The 18,859-nt window shown below is 44.5% G+C and overlaps 1 protein-coding gene across 2 annotated transcripts in view; it reads left to right on the forward strand.

Annotated features, from left to right (window-relative positions):
* The window catches only part of MN1 (MN1 proto-oncogene, transcriptional regulator), an 83,949-nt gene that overhangs the window by 3,956 nt on the left and 61,134 nt on the right, over positions 1–18,859 (forward strand). The window lies entirely within an intron of this gene.

The following is an 18,859-nucleotide window of genomic DNA, read 5'->3' on the forward strand; positions in this document are numbered from 1 at the left end:
GCTGAGCTCCTGGGCCTGAGGTGCTGCAAAGGGGACTGGGATGCTGAGGAGGGGGCTCCTGTGGAGTCCCACCAGGCACAGGGTGCTGAGGAAGGGGCTCCCACAGAGCCTGGTGTCAGCTGAACCTTCCAGCCACTTTCCCAAAACTGCGACTGAGGGTTTTCCTAAACCACAAAAATGTGAGGCTGGTGGTAGTGCTGCCCCTTCAGGTCCAGGTGCCCCCTGCTTGCATTTGGAGCCCACAGCAGCGTGATACTGAACTGAACGGCTTGTAACAAATTATTTCTCATTTAACTGAAAGGCAATTTAAAATAAGGCTCTGGGTCTGTTAGTGTAAAACTTGCTTAGTTGACAGATGTTTAATTTCGACATTAGTTGTCATTTTTGATCCTTCCTTGTGTCCAGAGGGCATCATAATTCCCCAGGCTCAGGAAAAAAAATATTTTAATGGAAAAAACCTCTATTATAAAAGCTGTTTAAGATAAGGACGATTATAGATTCAGTTGGTTTCTATTTTATCTTATCAAATCCCTATTTTGCAACCTGCCTGGCTGTATGTGTGATTGTTACAATGGGTGCACATGCTGTACCTGCTATCTGAGGGCAGGCGGGCGGGTTTTGGTGTGCTAGAAATACATGCGTGCAGTTTACACAATATAAACTCATTATTTGTGCCTAGGAAAGGTGGTACTTTGGTACTGCAGTGTAGTTTGAAATTGTTTTCATTACCTCTGGTAGTACAGACTGACTTTTTACAGCCCTCCACATTTAGTAATTTTGCTAAGAAAGTTGTTGGTGAAATTAGAAGGGAGCTGGTTTGGAAACTGGGCTGTTTCCTAACCCGGTTCTGGTTGGCTTTGCAGCTTTGGCTTTCTGAAGCGTGAATCCTAGCCCCCACGGTTTGTCTCTTTGTTCATGTTTAATGCCCAGCGCAGGAGACTCTCATTTCGAGCAGAGTGTTTAGCATGCACGGCAGACCCGAGGAAGCCCATCAGCATTCTCCATGCTTCACCCAGGCAAGGACATAAATTGGTTTGTTTGGGGCCCTTCTTTTCCATTTTTAAATGGAGTTGCACACAGCATCCTTCCTAGCCCCTTCTCTTTTATTGTTTCTTGTACACAACATCTAGATCTGACTGGATCAATAGCTAGTTAGCACAAATCACAGTTCCTGTCACTTCTGCCTTGGCAGGCTCAAGCACATATATACGTTCTCTCACACCACACGCACCCCGTTACGTGTGCACTTTCACACACACACACACACACAGATACACAGATCTCACACCGTGCTGTGTTTAGAAATCGATTTTAAAAGAATAACTTATTCTACAGATCTTGACTTCCTGGATGAAAAAAGAAATCCTAGGCAGTGATTTAATTCTGAACAGCACATTTATTAAAAGTGTAATTTGGCTTAAAATGATCTATATTTTGTGTGTGTGTGTGATACGGAGCGATGTTTCTGCAGCGTCTTTTAACAGCACTCCTCCAGTCACTTTGATCACAGCTATTCTTAGTAACAGCTAGTGAAAGAAGTAATTGCTTTCTGGTCGCGATAACCACAATGTTGGTGTTAAAACAGTTCATCACTTGGAAGGAAAACCATTTAATCAGTGTTCCTATATAAGGATATGTTTTAGTATTTCAGAGGCTTAACATAAAATAGCAAACCAGTTCCACAACAATGCAGAGGCGCTCGGGTTGGTTCATGCTTTAGTCACTTGAGGGATTTGAATGGGCTGGTTCCTCGGATGAGGAAATTTATACAGACTCACAGAGAATTTACTTAAACTGTTGTTGGAGATGATAAAGATACAATAGGTGAGACTAAACAGGCTGTTCACCTCGCTCAGTAGAAATAATGTAACTTTACATTGCCATACTCCTGAGTGTGTGAAACTGTGTTTAAGAAAAGGCTTTCTTTAGACATGGGCTGAGATTTTAAACCTCCTCAGTCGGCTGGGATCTGCAGTAACCCAGTGTCGGGGTGGATGCGCAGGCTCCAGACAGCGCTCCTCCGAATTCAGGCAGTTCCTCGGCGTGCGGAACGCCGTGCTGGAAGGTGGGCGCCGTTTTGGGGCTGGGCAGTGTCCATGAGAGCAGCATTAGACCCATGACCCCAACAGTCATTGTTGGGGGCTTCTGATTTACACCTGCCGTGAGAGGGCAGGCGGTGGGGGATTTATTCCCATTGTGGCACTGCTGCGATTAGCACCGGCGGCTCCTCAGGTGCCAGGGAGGCGGAGGAAGGGGCGGTGGGTGTCGGGGGGCAGTTTCCCCTCGGTGCAGTGCTGGGCACTGTGTCCACTGCCTGCTACTCTCAGCCAGTGCAGCAGAGGGTCCGGCTTCAGTGCTGGCCATGAAGGAAAGAGCAGGCTCCCGAAAACACAGCAGGATCAGGAACTTCTCAAATACTCTGTTAATGCACAGGTTATGGGGGAAACAGCTTGAGTTGTTTTAATGGCTGCTCAGATTCCTTGGAGCTCACCTTTTTTCCCATAACGGCATTAAAATGATTTGCTTATCTCTGGCAGTTGTGTGAGCTGTGGGTCTGGAGGTTGCTGAGAGCAGACACTGGTGCTGCTGGTGCCCCTGCGAGGTGTGACACCTCCGACGCTGGCCTGCCGCGAGCTCTGTGCGTGCGTTCACGTTTCGTTTCGGAATGTAGTATTAGTAACGCTGCCTGGATGTGGCTCTGCCCTGAAATGTGTTTTCTGTAAGGAGTTTTCTCTGATGCATCATTTCTTGTACCAACATGTTTTATGTGAAGTAGCTGGTTAGGTTTGGGGTTTTTTTCCTCCGAAAGTGCTTTCTAGAATTTCATGTTTTCCTCTGCCTAGCAGCTTGAGCTGGGAGTAAGAGATAAATAACACTGAGTCTAGAGGGGTTGTCTTGACTTCCAACACCACAGCTCTAGCTGACAAAGAATAACCAGATCAAATTCACTTAAAAATATAGGGCTGGTTTAATGGGGTTTTGCTTTTCCTGGCTTGACTGAACCAGAACAACTTCCCCTTCAGCGAAATGTGTATTAGTATTCTTTAGAAACCCAGTAATTAAGTGCTGGTGGGGTTTTGGTTTTAGTTTTTAATTGAAATTTTGAAGGTCCCATACTGCAGATGTCAGGTGAAGACATCATTATGTACCTAGAACTGTGCAGGTGTTGATTGGAAAGAATGGGAATATATTCGGCTGCTCGGTGGCTGTTGGGCTTGTCGGTCCGGGCTGACGGGCACGTGCCACACGGCACCATTAGCCTTCATCTGTGAGTTTTTGTTAATATTTCATCGCTACACCGATCCCATCACTGGAATGAGCCCACAGGCCAACCCTCTTGCTGGAGCAGCGCGTAACATCTGTGAATTACTAGAAATACATTAACAAAGGTCAAATTTGGTCCAGATGCGGCCGGGAGCCTTTGTTTTCTTTTCCTTTCCAGTGCATTCTGCTGCATGCTTTATTTTAAATACTGCCTACTTCTTTTAGAGGCTTTACCAAGGCACTGGGTTTGTTTACTGGGACCGAGTTTGTCAGACCTCTCGTGAGGTTTTTCAGGCACTGAACCCTCACTGCAAGCAATGTGCTGTGAGCGGCTGTGTTGTAGCGAGCGCTGTGGAAGCGAGTTCAGCGGCAAAGCTCAGCGCCCTTTGCAGCGAGGGGCCTGTGATTCCCGATGCTGCTTTGTTTGCCTCACTGGGATGCTGAAACTTACACAATTTTAACAATTCAGTGAAAAAAGAAGCTACTGCCTTTATCTTGAAGTTACACGATAAACTCCACGTACATCAAACGCACATCTTTATTAAATCATCTGAATTAGCAAGCAGAGCGATGAGGGAAGAACGCTCCCGCTGCTTATCCTGGGGGAGAGTTTGGTGTGCATTAGGTTTGGATTTAATATGATGCTTTAAACTTTTCTAACCTGTTAAAAAAAAAATTAATTGGAAGGGTTGCCCCTGCTTGGCCTCATGTGAATGACAGAAATTCTCTATTGTTTACCTTGACTGACTATAATTTTTAATACTTTCTACTAGAAAATGGTCCTGTTTAGAAATGTTTTCCTTTGTTTTATAAACATTCTGTAGCAGTGTGCTTGTTGACCTTTATGGCAAATATTAGAGAAAGCAAGGGACAAAATTTTCAGTAGTATTTCCTCTTGCTGTGATATACTAAAATATTTAGTGCAGGAAGTGTGTAAATTTATTGGCATTTCAGTAACAACTGTGGCCACTGTTTGCCTTTGCATCCACCGTCTGTCTGGCTATTAATTTTTGGTCTCTAGATTTACCTGTTCTCATTTCAGTGGGCAATCTGGCTATGTTTGAATTAATGCAGATTACCTATCTGGTTTGCATCCTGGTGCTTCCTTGCCCCAAAGTCTGTTATTTTCTGATGGCCCGTTCAGTTGCAAGGTGAGTTTTAACGGGGTTGTTTTGCACACACTTGGTGCGAGGATGTGCGTGACAGACTTCGAGGGAGATGTTTCTTGAAATTGGTGTGTGAATGTGCTTCAGATCTTTCTGTATAATGTAAAAGGAAATGAATTACACTTAGTATTTATATATGAGCTTGGATGACAGCATAGATTTATTTTGATCGGTGATGTATTACACCGTGTCTGCTCTTAATTTTTAAGGTACAATACCTGTTTTTTTTTTACCAGTGACCTAGTGGAATGCTCGACCATAAAACTGCAAATAATATTTTGATAAAAAACGTTATTAATTAGCAATACCTTCAGATACAGTTTGTTGTTACTTGTGTAGAACAAAGAGTAAGGCATCAAACAAAAATCTAACCTAAAACGATATAGTCTGCTTTTATTTGAACCAGCTGACTCCCAGCCTCAGTAGTGTTCTATACCAGGGAGAAGTTTTGGTACAGTAAAATGCCTTTATGTGGCCATATAAAATTTTAGTACTAGACAAATTACTGTACATTTTCAGTCAGTGGTTTCTCATGTATTTCTGTTAAATCTGAGCATGAGGAGAGTCTCCCCAGAAAGTGCAGAGCCAGCTCTAAAATGAATCTTCAGGTGGCCTAACGTGTATGCTTTGTTAACGCTAAATTTACTGAAATACCAGAAAGAGTTTAGTGACATAATTTCTCAAGCACATTGAGAATATTGAAAGAGGCCAGTCAAATTATAGGCAGAGGCTCATTCCCTGGTTTTTCTCTGGTATGGAATAGATTGTCCTTTGCGTGTTTCGGACTGGAGCGTGTTGGATGCAGGCAGTGTGGGTGGTGGGCGTCAGGCGCTGGTACCCACCTCGCCATCGCGCCGTGGCTCCGGCCGGCATCCGCCTCCCTGTCCAGCTGGTCCAGCTTTTCCATTGAAAAATCTACATCCTTGAGAAGAACAATGTTTGCACCTGTAAACACATGATTAAGGTTTGCAGGACGTGTTTAAGATTGGTGTGTTGTTTATTTTTAAATACGAAGTGATTCTTGTTTCATTTTTTTGAGGGGCGTTTTTAAACGAGAGCCTCTGTTAGTGAGGACTGTTAAGAACATGGCTGGCTGTGTACCAGATCTTGGGTAAGGGGCACGGGGAACCTCAAGGAAATTAAATAGGTGAAGCTGTGGAGTCACCCAGGAAATTCAAGGTCTGCCCTCACCTTCCTGGTCTTGGTTAGATTTCTCAGCTTTTAAAATGTAATTCCGAATTTTTGCTGTTCTATAGATAAACCCAGTTTACACACAGTGATTAGATGACTGGCTTATATAAAAATACTGCAGTTCTTTGTAGTTTGCTGCTTTTCCTTTGCCAGATGCTTTTGTGTTGATGCAGTTTAAAACATTCTGAGTTATTAGTGACCTTTTAATACAAGGGATTTGGGGGTTTTTTTACAAATTTAAATATATTTTATGGATTATGTGCCAATGTTCCAAAGTCAAATGCCTTCTAAATTTAAAGCTGAGAATTGAACAGCTGGAGGTCTAATCCATTAATTTTTACAAGCTGACTTTCTTAATACTTCAAAGAGAACATCTTAGATGATATTGCTTCGCTGTTCCCTTCCTCAGCACCCCTTCTTCTCCTGTCCCCTCCAGTGCCCTCTCCTCTAAGGCTTCATGTTCCGCTCATCTCCTGGCAAATGACAAAAGCATCTGGATGAGGGGGAATGCATTTTCCTTAGTTGATGTAATAAGTTTTAAGACTCAATGGTCTAGAAACGTGGCTTTCTTAGTGTTGCACCTTTTATCCATACTAATGCAAAAATACGTGGTCACCACTGTTCTGTGTTTCTTTCCTGTACGTGGGTTATTCTTTGCAGCAGCGCAGGCGTTGTCATAGGAGTATTTGTGCTCCGTGCTTGTGCCCTTTCAAGACACCTGACTCACACGTAGGGCACATCCCTCTCCGTAGGACTGGGTCTGATTCATGCTGGCCATTTGCAAGTAAGGTTTTTCCAAGTTTTGCCTTGCCCGTTTGGGCAGGAACTGCTCTGGCACCGCCGACTGTGCGGCTCCCTGGGATGCACGTGCGCATCCGTCACGGGCAGCTCCCGAGCAGGAGCCGAGCCTCGGCTGCAGGCTGAGGTGCTGCCTGGATGCTGGAGCAGGGCACTTTGTGTCTGTTTGTTTTCAATTCCAGCAAATCTGTTTGTGCCTGCTCAGTGTTTTAACGTAACACCACCAAGCATGACGCTGGGCGGTCTACATTTTTTATTAGCTTTTAACATTTGTCTAAAAAAAGCTCTTTTTGGTTTGGTAAGCAGAAATCTGGTTACGTTTAAGTGCTGCTTTGATAGATTTTTTTACATCAAAATAAATACAGTTTATTTGAGTTTAAACACAGACAACACGTGTGGGAGCTCAAAGGGCTCCACTAGCTCTGACTGTAAGCAGTGTGAGGGACGTGCCACAACCCTGCTCCCGTGGCCAGTTTGTGTGAACTTTGGGATATTTATCTTTTTTTATCCACCCCTGTGTTTGGAGCATTTAAAATACAAAATGAGGAACTTCGTTTTTTTTTCCTTTTAACTCTCCTACTTTCAGTTCTGACTGCTGGGGTTGTAGGACTTTAGGATCCCCTTGATCCCAGCAAAGCCTGTGATCGGTCAGTAGTTGGAAGACAGCAGGGTTTCTTTGTGGTAAAATATATGTTTTCAGAGTTAAGTCTGCATTTAATTAATTTTGTGAATTAGTATTCACAAAATACTCGAAAGCATTCTGTTGCTAATAGAAAGATCATCCTGAGGCTGGGGAAGCACAGTTAATTGAAAAAGCAGCCATTTGTAAAGTGAAGAAAATTTTAAAACATTTCATACCCTAATTAAGAATGTACTCCTGAGTTAAAATTGAGAATATTAATTTGATGTGTGAAGCAAATACCCTACAAAGCCCTGGAAAGAGTCATATCCTTCCTTCCTCCTTAATCTTCTCCCAAAATGCAGTTTAAGAAGAAAGGCATGACTTTTTTCTTTTTTTTTTCATGTAGCCTGAAACCATTTTGCTAGAAAGATGTAAATTGATCTATTAACATAGGAAATGGAGGTTGGGCTGGGGGTTATTATCTGGTCAGAATTTTAGGATCTCTTTCCTAGAAAAATTTTCCACTAATTTTTTTTTGGGGGGGGGGGGGTGGGGGGTGGTGCGGGGAGGGTGTGGGTATAATATTCCTCTATAATGGCATTTAAAAGCCTTTTGGTCTCAGGTGAGAGCAGTCAGAAGAGGCAGAGGATGCTTTCGGTGGGGGTGTCTGAGGCACAGCTGCGCTTCACTGCGAGCAGTGCCGGTCCCCAGGGAATGGGGCTGAGCCTTCCCTCCCATGCACTGCTGGAGGTGAGGCTGCCAGTGGGCTGGCTGGTGGAAACGGGCAGGGAGCAAGTGTGTCTGCAGCGTGTTCTGCTCCTGGCTGGATTGCTCGGTCAGTCAAGGCATCGCCATCGTACTTACAGAGATTGGGGTCTACGTGTGATTTAGAGCGCAGCGGAGTCCATATTCAGGTCCCACTCTAGGATTATTTTTATTTAAGATCATATTTATTGCACCATAAATTGCCACGGCGCTTTAGAAACCTGGGAGATGTTCCCACTGCTAAAGATTTACTGTCCAAATGAGATAAAACAGGCGTTGTTGGGCAAGGCAGCGGGCGGTTCACCGCCGGAACACGGTGTGGTGCCACCAGGGCTTGGGCAGAGGATGCTGGAGAGGTGCACAGTGGAACTGGAGGGACCCTGGGGCACTTGGGGACCCAGCAAAGGCTGGCACGCCGGCGCTGAATGGTGCTGGGTTGGGCGTGCGGTGGTTCGGAAATGTGCGTGGGCAGGGAATGAAGGGCTGAGAGATCTCATCTCACCTGGTGATCTCATTTCTGCGTGGATTCCTTCTTCGGTGGGGATGGCGTGGCTCTGCTGCCCTCTCTGGGGCAGCGTTTCTCCTCTGGTGGAAAAAAAACCCCACCAAACGCCAGTTATGGGCACTTCTGATTTGTGTGTGAGTGAATTTCTAAATAAGTTTGTCCGTCTTAGCAACAGGAAATGAGACCTAAATGTTGCAGAAGTAGTTTGATGCAAGGTGGGTTTTCACCACCTCCAGATGCCTGGGGTTGGAAGCATCACCAAGGGTGGGCTTCTCCTCCCTGCTCCTCTGGGCAATGGGAGAGGAGGACCCAGACCTCAGGTCTGAGCTGCCCGGTAGGTCACAACCACCTGGTGTGACTTATTCCTGGAGTGCTACTGAGCTGATAATTAGAAGAAGGGTGTCTCTTAGACCTGCCAGGCAGCCAGTTAACTGTTTGCATCTAGTGTTACAGGTATTTTTGGTCTGACTCAATTGTTTTAATTTTTATTGGTGCCAAATACTAGGCTGAAAAATGTTTTTTGTCGAGTCTGAAGAGTAACACAAAATTTCAGACCAAATACAGTTTTAAAAGCAAGAAGATAATAAATGGGCCTATTGATTGTATTGTACAAAAGAAAAAAAAGGGAGTTCCCCAGTAATTGTAATAAAAGCTACCACAATCCATGAGACAATAATTCTGAAACCCTTTAAAAATAGTATTATTATTCGAAGTGCAAAGCAGCTGGTATTTTATGATGGAACAGATTTTATTGTTGCTGGATATAGGGTCAAGCGCTTGCAGCACATTTTTGATTTAAACAAACCAAAAACACAAATGCTTTTTTTTGAAGATAAAATCAGTATGATTTATTTCTTTTTTTCCTGGATGCTATAGTTCCCTTCTCTACCTCTAAATATAGGCACGGGCTGTTCTTTCTGTGAAAGAACTGGGAGAAACCACATGCAGCCCAGCTCCCTGTGCTCTCCCTACCATGCCATGGTTCTGGAGGCAGAGGGAAAACAAGGGCTGTCCCAAGTACAATTCAAATCTTAAATGAATTACTTTGAAATAGGCAGATCACAAAAAAGGGAGAATAGCAAAACATTCCTTCATTCTGGCTTCTTATTATGATTATGATTATTATTATTATTATTATTATTATGGAAGTTTCATCCCATCATTTGCCAATTCCTTGTGCTCTTGGCAGGGCAGGTGTGAGGGTGATGGCTGGAAAATGTGCAGGGGGACGAGGCAGTGTCAGGAAAAGCTCAAGGGCAGCCCCATGGATTTGGGTGAGCTTTGCTTTTAAACTCTGCGCATCAAAGTCGCGTTGTATGTTACATGACAAAGTGGTTTGTCCTGTGGATAAATCCAGTTCATGTACTATGTCCTGATGTTACTTATTTTAGCTGAGGTGTGAACGGGAAGGGCAGAAGGGAATTTGCTGCTTGCCAGTGCTCCGGGCCCCTCGGGCAGGCGACCACGGTCCTGGCTCTGCCAGGGCTCCTGCTGGTGCAGGGGCACAGGAGTCCAGCTACTGCGGACCAACAAACACCAGTTTGGAAATGTGAGGTTTTAACAACACAGTGAAGTCTTACTCCAAATAAATTTCCAGATCCTCTAGTGTTTTGTGTAGTTTTCCTCGAGTGGCTGATGCCAATGGGGCCGCAGTGTTTCTCTTATGGAAAAGAACAGATAAAAAATCTCTTCTTTGAGCCAGACACGTGTGAGCCTCAGAGCTGGGAACGTGCATTGGGAGATTGTGATACAATTACGGTTTATGTCTACCTATTAAGCATAATGAAGGGTTGGTTGCTGGCCTTAAATTTGGAAAGGGCTTACTGTAGAGCTTAAACCAGAAGTAGATTCCTGTAATTACTGCTTTGCCGTGCGGAGTGTGGTGAGGTAGAGGGAATAAAAACTGTTCATTGTCCAATTGTATTTCCATAACTGCTGCACTTTTAAATGTCTGTTTTGAAAGATAAAATTTTTTGTTATACTAATTTTCTGAAGTAAGCTAATAAAAGTCAATGCAGGGGAAAAAAAAAAAAAAAAGAGGTGAAGAATGTCAAATGAACAATGCTTAGAAAACACGGAGCTTCAGCTTCTTCAGTGAGCCCTGCTGCGGTGCTTGGAAAGTCAGTGGCTTTGTTTGTTAAACACAAGGCCGCTGTGCTGTTGCGGTTTGGGTTCGCTTGAATCTGAGATCCTTGATGATGAAATGAAGAATTTTAAAAACTTTGAATTTTATGTTTGCTTTTCTTTGTACTAGATTAGGCAAACGTGGTAAAACTCAAAGCAGTCGGTTCCGAATCTGCTTTTGCTTTTACTTGACTTTGTTCTTGCTGTGTGATGGCAGTATGTCAGGGAAACTTGGATCCCAGCATCAGTTGTTTGAAATTATTGTTTGGATTATATTCAGTTTCAAGTGGTATGAAACTGTAGTGAGAAATGAGCATTTGTTTATGCTGATAAAATGAGTCTTTCACAGCATACACTTGTTTTGGTTGTACATACTAGTACATGTTATAGCTCAGAATGTCCGGGTTTTCAGAGTGATGACATGGCCAAATTCTGCTCTTTGTGTGCTTTTGGGACTGGGAACTGGAGGTGTTTCTGCTTCCAGTGAGGAAGAAGAGAGGGAAGATCAAAACTCTTCTTGGCCCCTAGGGAAAAAAAAACACCCTAAACCACATCCTTTTTCCTTTCCCCCTCAAAAATTTGACTTACATCTTTGAGAGAGGTTTTTTTCCTTTTCTTTTCCAGCCATCCTTTAAGGTGTGCTCTTCTGGCCTTTCTCCAGTTTGTGGAGCTTCTCTTGGAATACTATTTAAGGGGTTATATTTGACATGTTCCTGAAGGCTGCCTTCCACAGTGCTTGAATAGAAATGTGAAAAGTTCCCAGTACTGAGCTGTAAAAGAATACTGGAAATGGGTTATGCAGAAAAAACCATTTAGATAAAAATGCAATTTTCCCTTCCACATACACTGCTAAGAATTAATAGCACATTCTTCCTAAATGGGTAGTTCTGTATTATATTTTCACCTTAATGAAATTCTTTCCAAAACAGGAGAGTTTCATTTAAAATTGTAGAACAAAATTGATCTGTCTTTATCTGCAGCGCTCCCAGCTTTAAAATATTGCTGCCGTGGGCTGTCGGGGCACTCCATGGAAAACAGATGTTGGGTTCTAAGGTGGGTGTCCCAGTCTGACTCTGTCCCATCACAGGGTGTGCTCCTTACCCTGTTGTCACAGCTGGATTTGGGCTGTCACTGTGGTGGTGTGTCCTGCACACGCCAGTTGTGCTTTCACGGCTCCTCTACTTGGCCAGCGGCCACCACGCAGTGGGGACATGAATGTGGCACTTACCAGGGCATTTCTACCAGAAATACCCCAAAAGGGAGAAGGGCCAAGCCCACTGTGGCCTTTGCCTGTGTTGGTTCATTATTGTACACGTGGGGCACAGGTGGTGAGCCCAAGTATGGTGTGGCCTGGAACAACATCAGCAAAAACACACAGACTTTCTGTAGAAGATGCATAAATGCCTAATGAAAGAAAGAAGGGTGAATCCTCAGTGGTAGCGGTGAAACTGAAGTGGAGATGCCCCCAGGAACACTTGCCAGTTCCAGATAAGAGAAAACCAAACCATATATTCATGCTTTCTAATTGTTTCATTTTTTGGCAAAAGGTTTTTAATGTAATGGTAAGAACAGAAGTGTGCGTAAGGAGTAGGGCTGATGGAGAGACTCTGCTTTGAACAGCTCTTCACTGCTGAGTTGCAGTGGAGAAAATGCTTTTATTAAATAAATTGTTTGGTGTTTTCATCATTTTAATAAAATGGTTCCCACATATAAGCAATGCTCATAGTGATGGAGACACAGACAGGATTGATACAACTCAAAGTCTCCATGTTAAAAATACAAATTTTGGTGGTAGTGATGCTGCGCAGCTTTTGCATCGTTTTTGTGACAAATGACCCTTCGGGGGGCTGTGCTTGGGCTTTCCCCTAAAAGGTGAAATAAAGGAGAGGTGTGAGGCAGTCTGTCTGACTCTTACTCCAGACTAACACTGAGCTTAATCCAAATTCTGTTTTTGAAAGGGGTATTTTAAGTCATCTTCCGATAGTCTCCCAATCAAATACGATACTGCTCGTTAGGTGTGTTACAGAACAGCTGTTTTTTTAGTCACAAAACTTGCCTTTTATGATTCATTTTCTGTGAATCATAGTAGTTCAGTGAAGAGTGCAGATCACGACTTTTACAGCCAAATATGCAATTTCCTGGAAGCAGATATCAAAAAATTTAAATATTTTAGTGTAGTGCCTTGTAACTTGCAAGTTTTGTATTAATGGGACATAGGCTCTTGAGTTTTCCTGTAAAGCTTCACTCCCTGGGACAAGCATGCCCATCAGTAGGAGTGTTTGCTCCCTGGCATGAGTGGTTCACACTCAGAGTGTTGCCTGGTTCCACTTCAGGAAGGAATTTCTTAGGTGTCACAGTTTTATTTTTTCATGGTTTTTGCTGTTGGTGCTCAGTGTACCTGCAGGCATGCAGCCTGCTGAGTTGTGCATTTAAACATTGGCTGCTACAGTAAAAATCTTGATGGCCATTGTTTCAATCAAAAAAACCCTTCTCATCTTCAAAGTCACTGTTGTTACAATAATTTTCTCTTTGAACATGTCAGGATTCTGTCTTTGATTATAGACTGGATTGTCTCTTGTCATTGCATAATGATTTTTTTTTTTTGGGTAGGCAGAAACATTTTTCAGTTCCTCACAGTTCATCCCCCATTCCAGTACTTCTTTTAAAAGAGATCATGTTGAAACCAGGTATTTAAGAATATAGATCCTCAAGAAAATAACTGGTTTTGACTTTTTATTTTCCTGGGAATTTTATAAAGCTGGTGTGAAATACAGATTTATTTTACAATCTGAACTTAGGCTTTTAAAATTCCCCTTTCCCCCCACTCCTTCTTTTGCTTTTGATTGGACCAGAAGTCATTACTACAGAGATTTTCTTCTACTTTTTCATTTTCTCTTTTTGCAACTTACACCACACAAAAAGAATTGATCTCTGTAATTCTGCCGTTGGTTGGATGGTTGCTTGGATGGATGGTCGGGTGAATGGTGGTTAAGGTGGCTGTCTGACCTGGGGGCCTGAGCACTGCTGCCAGGCCCTTCCTGCACTGCTGCCTGTTGAGGATTGGTGTAAAACCTTGGTAAGTGCTTGCTGAGGCCTCTTCTGTTGGAAGCTGTTTTGTGGTTTGGTGGGCTATCCACTCTCTAGGGACCAGAGTTTCCTTTGCTGTTGCAACCCTCAGGGACCTTGCAGCTCTCTGAGCACGGTGGTGGGATGAAGGTGCCCTGGAAGCAGAGCTCCTCTCACACTGCTGCTGAGGTGTGGAGGGACTTAACAGCTTTGTGGCCCTTCATGGCTGATGGCTTTAACTGTGGTGCTCTGCACTAGTACAGTGTTCACCTTGGCTCAAAAGGCAGGGGACCTCCTGAAATGGGAAGAGCCTTGGAAGGTCCTCCCAAGCCTCCTCAAGCTAAGTGAAAGCCCAGAGGCAAGAGCGTTTGTGGTTGTCTTGCTTTATGTGTACGTGCAGTCTCTTCCATTGCTGGGTGATGTTGATGCCACCGTGGGAAAACTGGACAAAAATGGGGGACAGTAGAACTGCATCAAGCACTGAAAGAGATTTATCCCTTGGGAAAGGGGTATCATGTAAGAACAGCAGGAGACCCCGAGTCCAGGTGAGATCTGCAGATCTGTGCCTGGTTGTGATCATGTGTGTGCAGGCTTTCAGCCAGTCACTCTAAAGCTGTCATGTGATGGGTGTATTGCCTCAGAGGGTCTGGGATGACTAAATCCAAGATGCCCCCTCAGTGGGGGTTGCCTGCATGTGTCCATGCAATGGAAGCCTTTGTCACAGCATTAGTAAATCCTGACTATGGTTTTGCCCTTGTGTTTTGTAAGGAAAGAGCTAAAAAGGTTTCCCTGTGTCTTTAAACTTGGAGATCCTCAAAACCTCCCTGGAAGTAGAAGGGGGAAGGGATCCTTTCAGGATTAATTAAACAGAGATGTCTTGCTGTAGTCTTCAGGGTTTACTGATAAATGCCAGTCCCTCACCCACGTCTGGTGGTGCTGCTGTTATTTAATCAGGGCCTTGACAAGGAATCTGAGCAATCTTCCCTTTCTCCTCCTCTCTTCCATTTATCTGTCCTCCCAACCTGTTTGTTTGTGTATGGTTAAGTTTTCCATGCCAGGGAGAAGCAGAGTGGAAATGTCAGGGGTCAGGCTGCAGGCAGGGCAGGCAGGAGCAGGCAGGGAGCAGAAAGCCCAGCTCTGCAGCCTTGGAGTTTCTGAGAAACCGGAGATAGGTTGTTCCAGGCGAGATTAACTCCTTCAGCACAGCTGCCTTCTGCTTAAGACCTGCAGGAAGGGGGAGGCAAGGCAGGTACATTAAGACACTGAGCTCACCCCCTTATTGAAGCCTAGCTGGCCCATCTGCCTTGGCAGCTCTGCTGCTGGGGGATGAAACTGCACGGATCCAGACCTGAGACGGATGTCAGATAGCAGAACTCATTGCAGTACTGTTATGGATACCTGAGTTATTTGGCACGTTTCCCAGTGGACAAAATGTTCATCCATGGAGGGTAGGATGCTGCTGTTCAGAGACATGCCTTTGAGTAGACACGTAAGCTGGGTTTGTCACTCAGAAGTTACCTAAAGACCAGTCTGGATACCCTTGGCTTCAGAAAAACCAGTTCTGATGTTGTGCTGGTAGACTTGGTATCTCATAGGCTCTCAGCCATGTGCTCTGTGGTGGCTCACAGGTGTGTCAGCCCCAGCTGATGCTGCTGTGATGGCTGGGGTTGGGTGAAGTTTTGGTTGTATGACTCAAGCTGTTGAACTTGCACTTCACCCCACCTGTGCAAAGGAAAAGCCTAATTCAGGGTGGGGTGGAGGATTTTGTTTGTTTGTTTGGTGATGCCTTTGCATTTGTGTTGTGGCAGCAAAGCAGGTGCTGCAGAGCTGAATCCTGCCTGGTTTGGCAGTGTTTGCATTGCAGGCAGTGCCCTGCCTGGGACAGTTGCAGGTAGAGATTACAAGGTCCTTACGCCCTGCTAGTGGGATGTTCTGTAAACTAGACCAGGTTAACAGCAGTTGTCACAAACAGCCATAGTTGCAAATGGGACAGGAACTCATAGAAGAGAATCAGAGAATTACTTGGGTTGGAAGGGTCATCTCATTCCAACTCTGGGCAGGGACACCTTTCACTAGACCAGGTTGCTCCAAGCTCCATCCAGCCTGGCCTTGAACACTTCTCTGGGCAACTTGTTCCAGTGCTTCAGTACTTGCTGAGTAAATACTTTCTTCCCAATATCCAACCTAACCCTGCCCTCTCTCAGAAGGAAGACATTTCCCCTTATCTTGTCACTCCAGGCCCAGGTTAGAAGTCCCTCTGCATCTCTCTTGGAGTCCCTGTGGGCTGCTCCATGCAGTGAAGTCCTGGGGATGTGCTGTGCTCCCTGTGCCAGTGCTTGGGTGCTGCTCAGCCCCATGCCCTCCCCTGCTCTTGACAGGGGCAGCTGGTGCTTCTGGCCCCCACTCCCAGGGGAGGTGCTGCAGGGCAGAGCCCACACAATCCCCAGTGTAGTGGGATGAACTGATTGTCTGCTGTTCTTTCATTTTCCAGGAGTACTGAAATTGTTGTGGGTCATAAATCACATGAGCATATGGCCGGAAGAAGAACACAGGCCCGTATATCAGCTTTGGGCTGGAAGATGAGACTGTTCGTCCTGTGTTGTACAGGCCCATTTTGTTGATTTACTGTCCTGTGAAACTTTGGAGTTAATTTTTTGTTGAAGCAAGGAAAGTCTGTCTACCTGTGACTTTCCTGCTTGAACAGCTGTTTGCTCCTGATTCGTTGCTATTCTGAGAATTTCATGAAGACTCTCCACAGTGATGTGACAATTGGAAGTAAAAGATGAGCTTGTATTTTTCTTATCCTAATAGTGGCACTTACAGCCGTACCTAAGAACGCCAGGTTTCTTTGCGTGGTTTTTTTATGCTGAATTTCCCTCACTGCCATTCCTCCTCACATGGTCATGCATTTCTTCTCAGGATTTTTTTTTCCTTTCCTTCAGCTGGATTTAATTTTTAAACATGCTGTTCAATCAAACCCTGTTCCTCCATCAGATTTCTGGGCCCCAGCTCAATCACCACACCTTTTTGCTGCTGTAGGCGATGTTTCTGAATATGCCAAATCTATTATATGACAATGACATTTCTATCTCTTTCTGTAGTCAAAATTTGGGGTATACCAGAATTCGGGATTTTTCTGCATCAGAATAGATCTATCTAGCAAGAATTTGCACAGGAAGTGCTGTATTGATAGTATCAGCTCTCGGTCTGATTTGCCAGCACATAAATGTTTTCCAGCAGAGATTTTGACCCTTTTCTTTAAGAAGCTTAGGCCTCCTGACAATTCTGCTTTTTTAAGTTATTTCTTGCAGATTCTTTAGAATCTGCCTGTAAATTACTTGCAAGGGACTTGCAAACAGTGATTTGGAACCTCCTGTTTTTGAAGTGTCGAGTGTCAAGCAGTCGGTGCTGCTGGGCACAGAGCAGGTCAAGGAGTGCCGTAGCATCACAGAATGGTTTGTGCTGGGAGAGACCTTAAAACTCATCTCATTCCACGCCCCTGCTAGGGGCAGGGACACCTTCCACTAGACCAGGTGCTTAGAGCCCTGTTCAACCTGTTCTGTCCATCTCTGAATTGTGTCTCTGCAGGTACCAGCTTTGACCTGGGGTCTCTGGTCTCACTTTTCTCTTATCTGTGAGTGGCAAAGTTGCTTGAGCACCTTTTGTTGTCATGAATACTGTTTCCCAAAGTCTCCTCATTTACCCCTGAGACGCCAAAGTTCAGCTGTAGGTGTCCTAAAGAGAAATGGGATGTGTTTCAAGGTAGGCTATAAATAAATGGCATAAAAGAGCTAATGATCCTTGATGCTGGTTCTTCTCACTAATGTTAGCCTTTGGTAAACTCCCACTGTATTTTCAGGAATATCCTTGAACTTGTGTGGTTTAACCCCAAGCATTACTGCACATGATCACCGTTTCTTGGTGTGCAGGAGCCTCAGATGTGTGAGGCCCCTGGGAGAGATTGACTTTGCCTGTGGCAGTTTTGTGTTACTGTCTCTCGTAATTGTGAGTTATAGATGGGGCAGAGGCACCTCCGGGAACTGCGGGCAGAGCCAGCGAGGAGATGGAAGGACCAAACAGATCCCTGGCCCTGGCAGCCAGGCTGGATTCAGATCTGGCTTTGGGATGTGAGAACACAGGTCCTTGGGGAGCTCTTGGGGAGCAAGGTGACAAAACACCTAAAAGTCTTTGGCCAGCTGTATCCGAGCCTCACAAGAGACTGATAATATTCCAGAGCTAATTCCCTTCTTATGCTTGTCTAACAAGTGCTCATTTAATTTGCATCCTGAAACTAAATGACCACAAACAAAGTTCTTTGAAGGGAATCTTCGTCTTTCATTCTGTTTTCACTTAAGGAAAATAGTTTTCCAGGTATAATCCGCAGGGCTTAAATATCCTACTTGTTACTGTAATATCTATTTTTCTCCCCACAATTGTGTCAAAGCTCTTGCACAAATCTGATGAGGGAATGCTGGAATTTATGTGTTTCCTTTTGTGTTTGCTCTGTGCATAATCATGAGCTATTCACTGCCTTTACAAATCCATTGGTGCACCCCTTCCCTTGCTAGTGAAAGTGGGCATTTTATCTTGTGTTTGGAGGCCTGCTCTGTGTGAAATGTCCAGGTGGTGATTTAATGCAGAACGTTTAAGTAGCATTGTTTTTCAATATTGGCCTGTCCTGAAATAATACTAGACAGTGTCCAGAACTGGTTTTATTTAAGTGGGGGCTTAGTGAACAATTTCATGTGACTTCTGTGCAATCAGAAAATTTGGATTTTATGGAAAACCTTTGTTTGCTTGTGCATTCTGGCAGTCTGGAGATGGGTTTTGCATGGGCTGGAGCTGTGTGTAAAGCTGTCATGTGATAGTTTGCGTACATACAAAATAAATTTGAAAGCAAAACCCAGCATTTCCTTACTCATCACAGATGTGTCATTTGTCATTCTTAGTGAAAATAGGCTCAGAGCATTTAGTTAGTGCAAGCAGGTCATGTATGCCAGCAGCACAGAAAATAGAGGATCAGTCAGCCAATATTCTTTCCTTCCATGGAGGTGGTCTTCTCACCTGGGGGCTGGATTCAGAGGCAGGGACATGTCTGGGACAGCCACAGCCCTCTGGAAGGAGGGGTTATGTGGGAGAAGCTGGTTGTAGCCTCTTCCCAGTGCTGGGTCTGAGTGTCAGTGTGATGGAGCTGGTGGGTGGGGCTTAGGCAGTTCACTCCTTCCAGAGATGAGCAGAAGTGTTCAGATTTTTTGAGGGGGGAGAAGGACAGACCCTGAAAAATAACTTGGAGCTCCCCAGCTTCACTGGTTTTGGAGGGCAGCATATGGATGTTGTGAATGTTGAGTTGGCTGTGCT

Source organism: Corvus hawaiiensis, chromosome 18 (genome assembly GCF_020740725.1).
Source record: "Corvus hawaiiensis isolate bCorHaw1 chromosome 18, bCorHaw1.pri.cur, whole genome shotgun sequence".
NCBI lineage: Eukaryota > Metazoa > Chordata > Aves > Passeriformes > Corvidae > Corvus > Corvus hawaiiensis.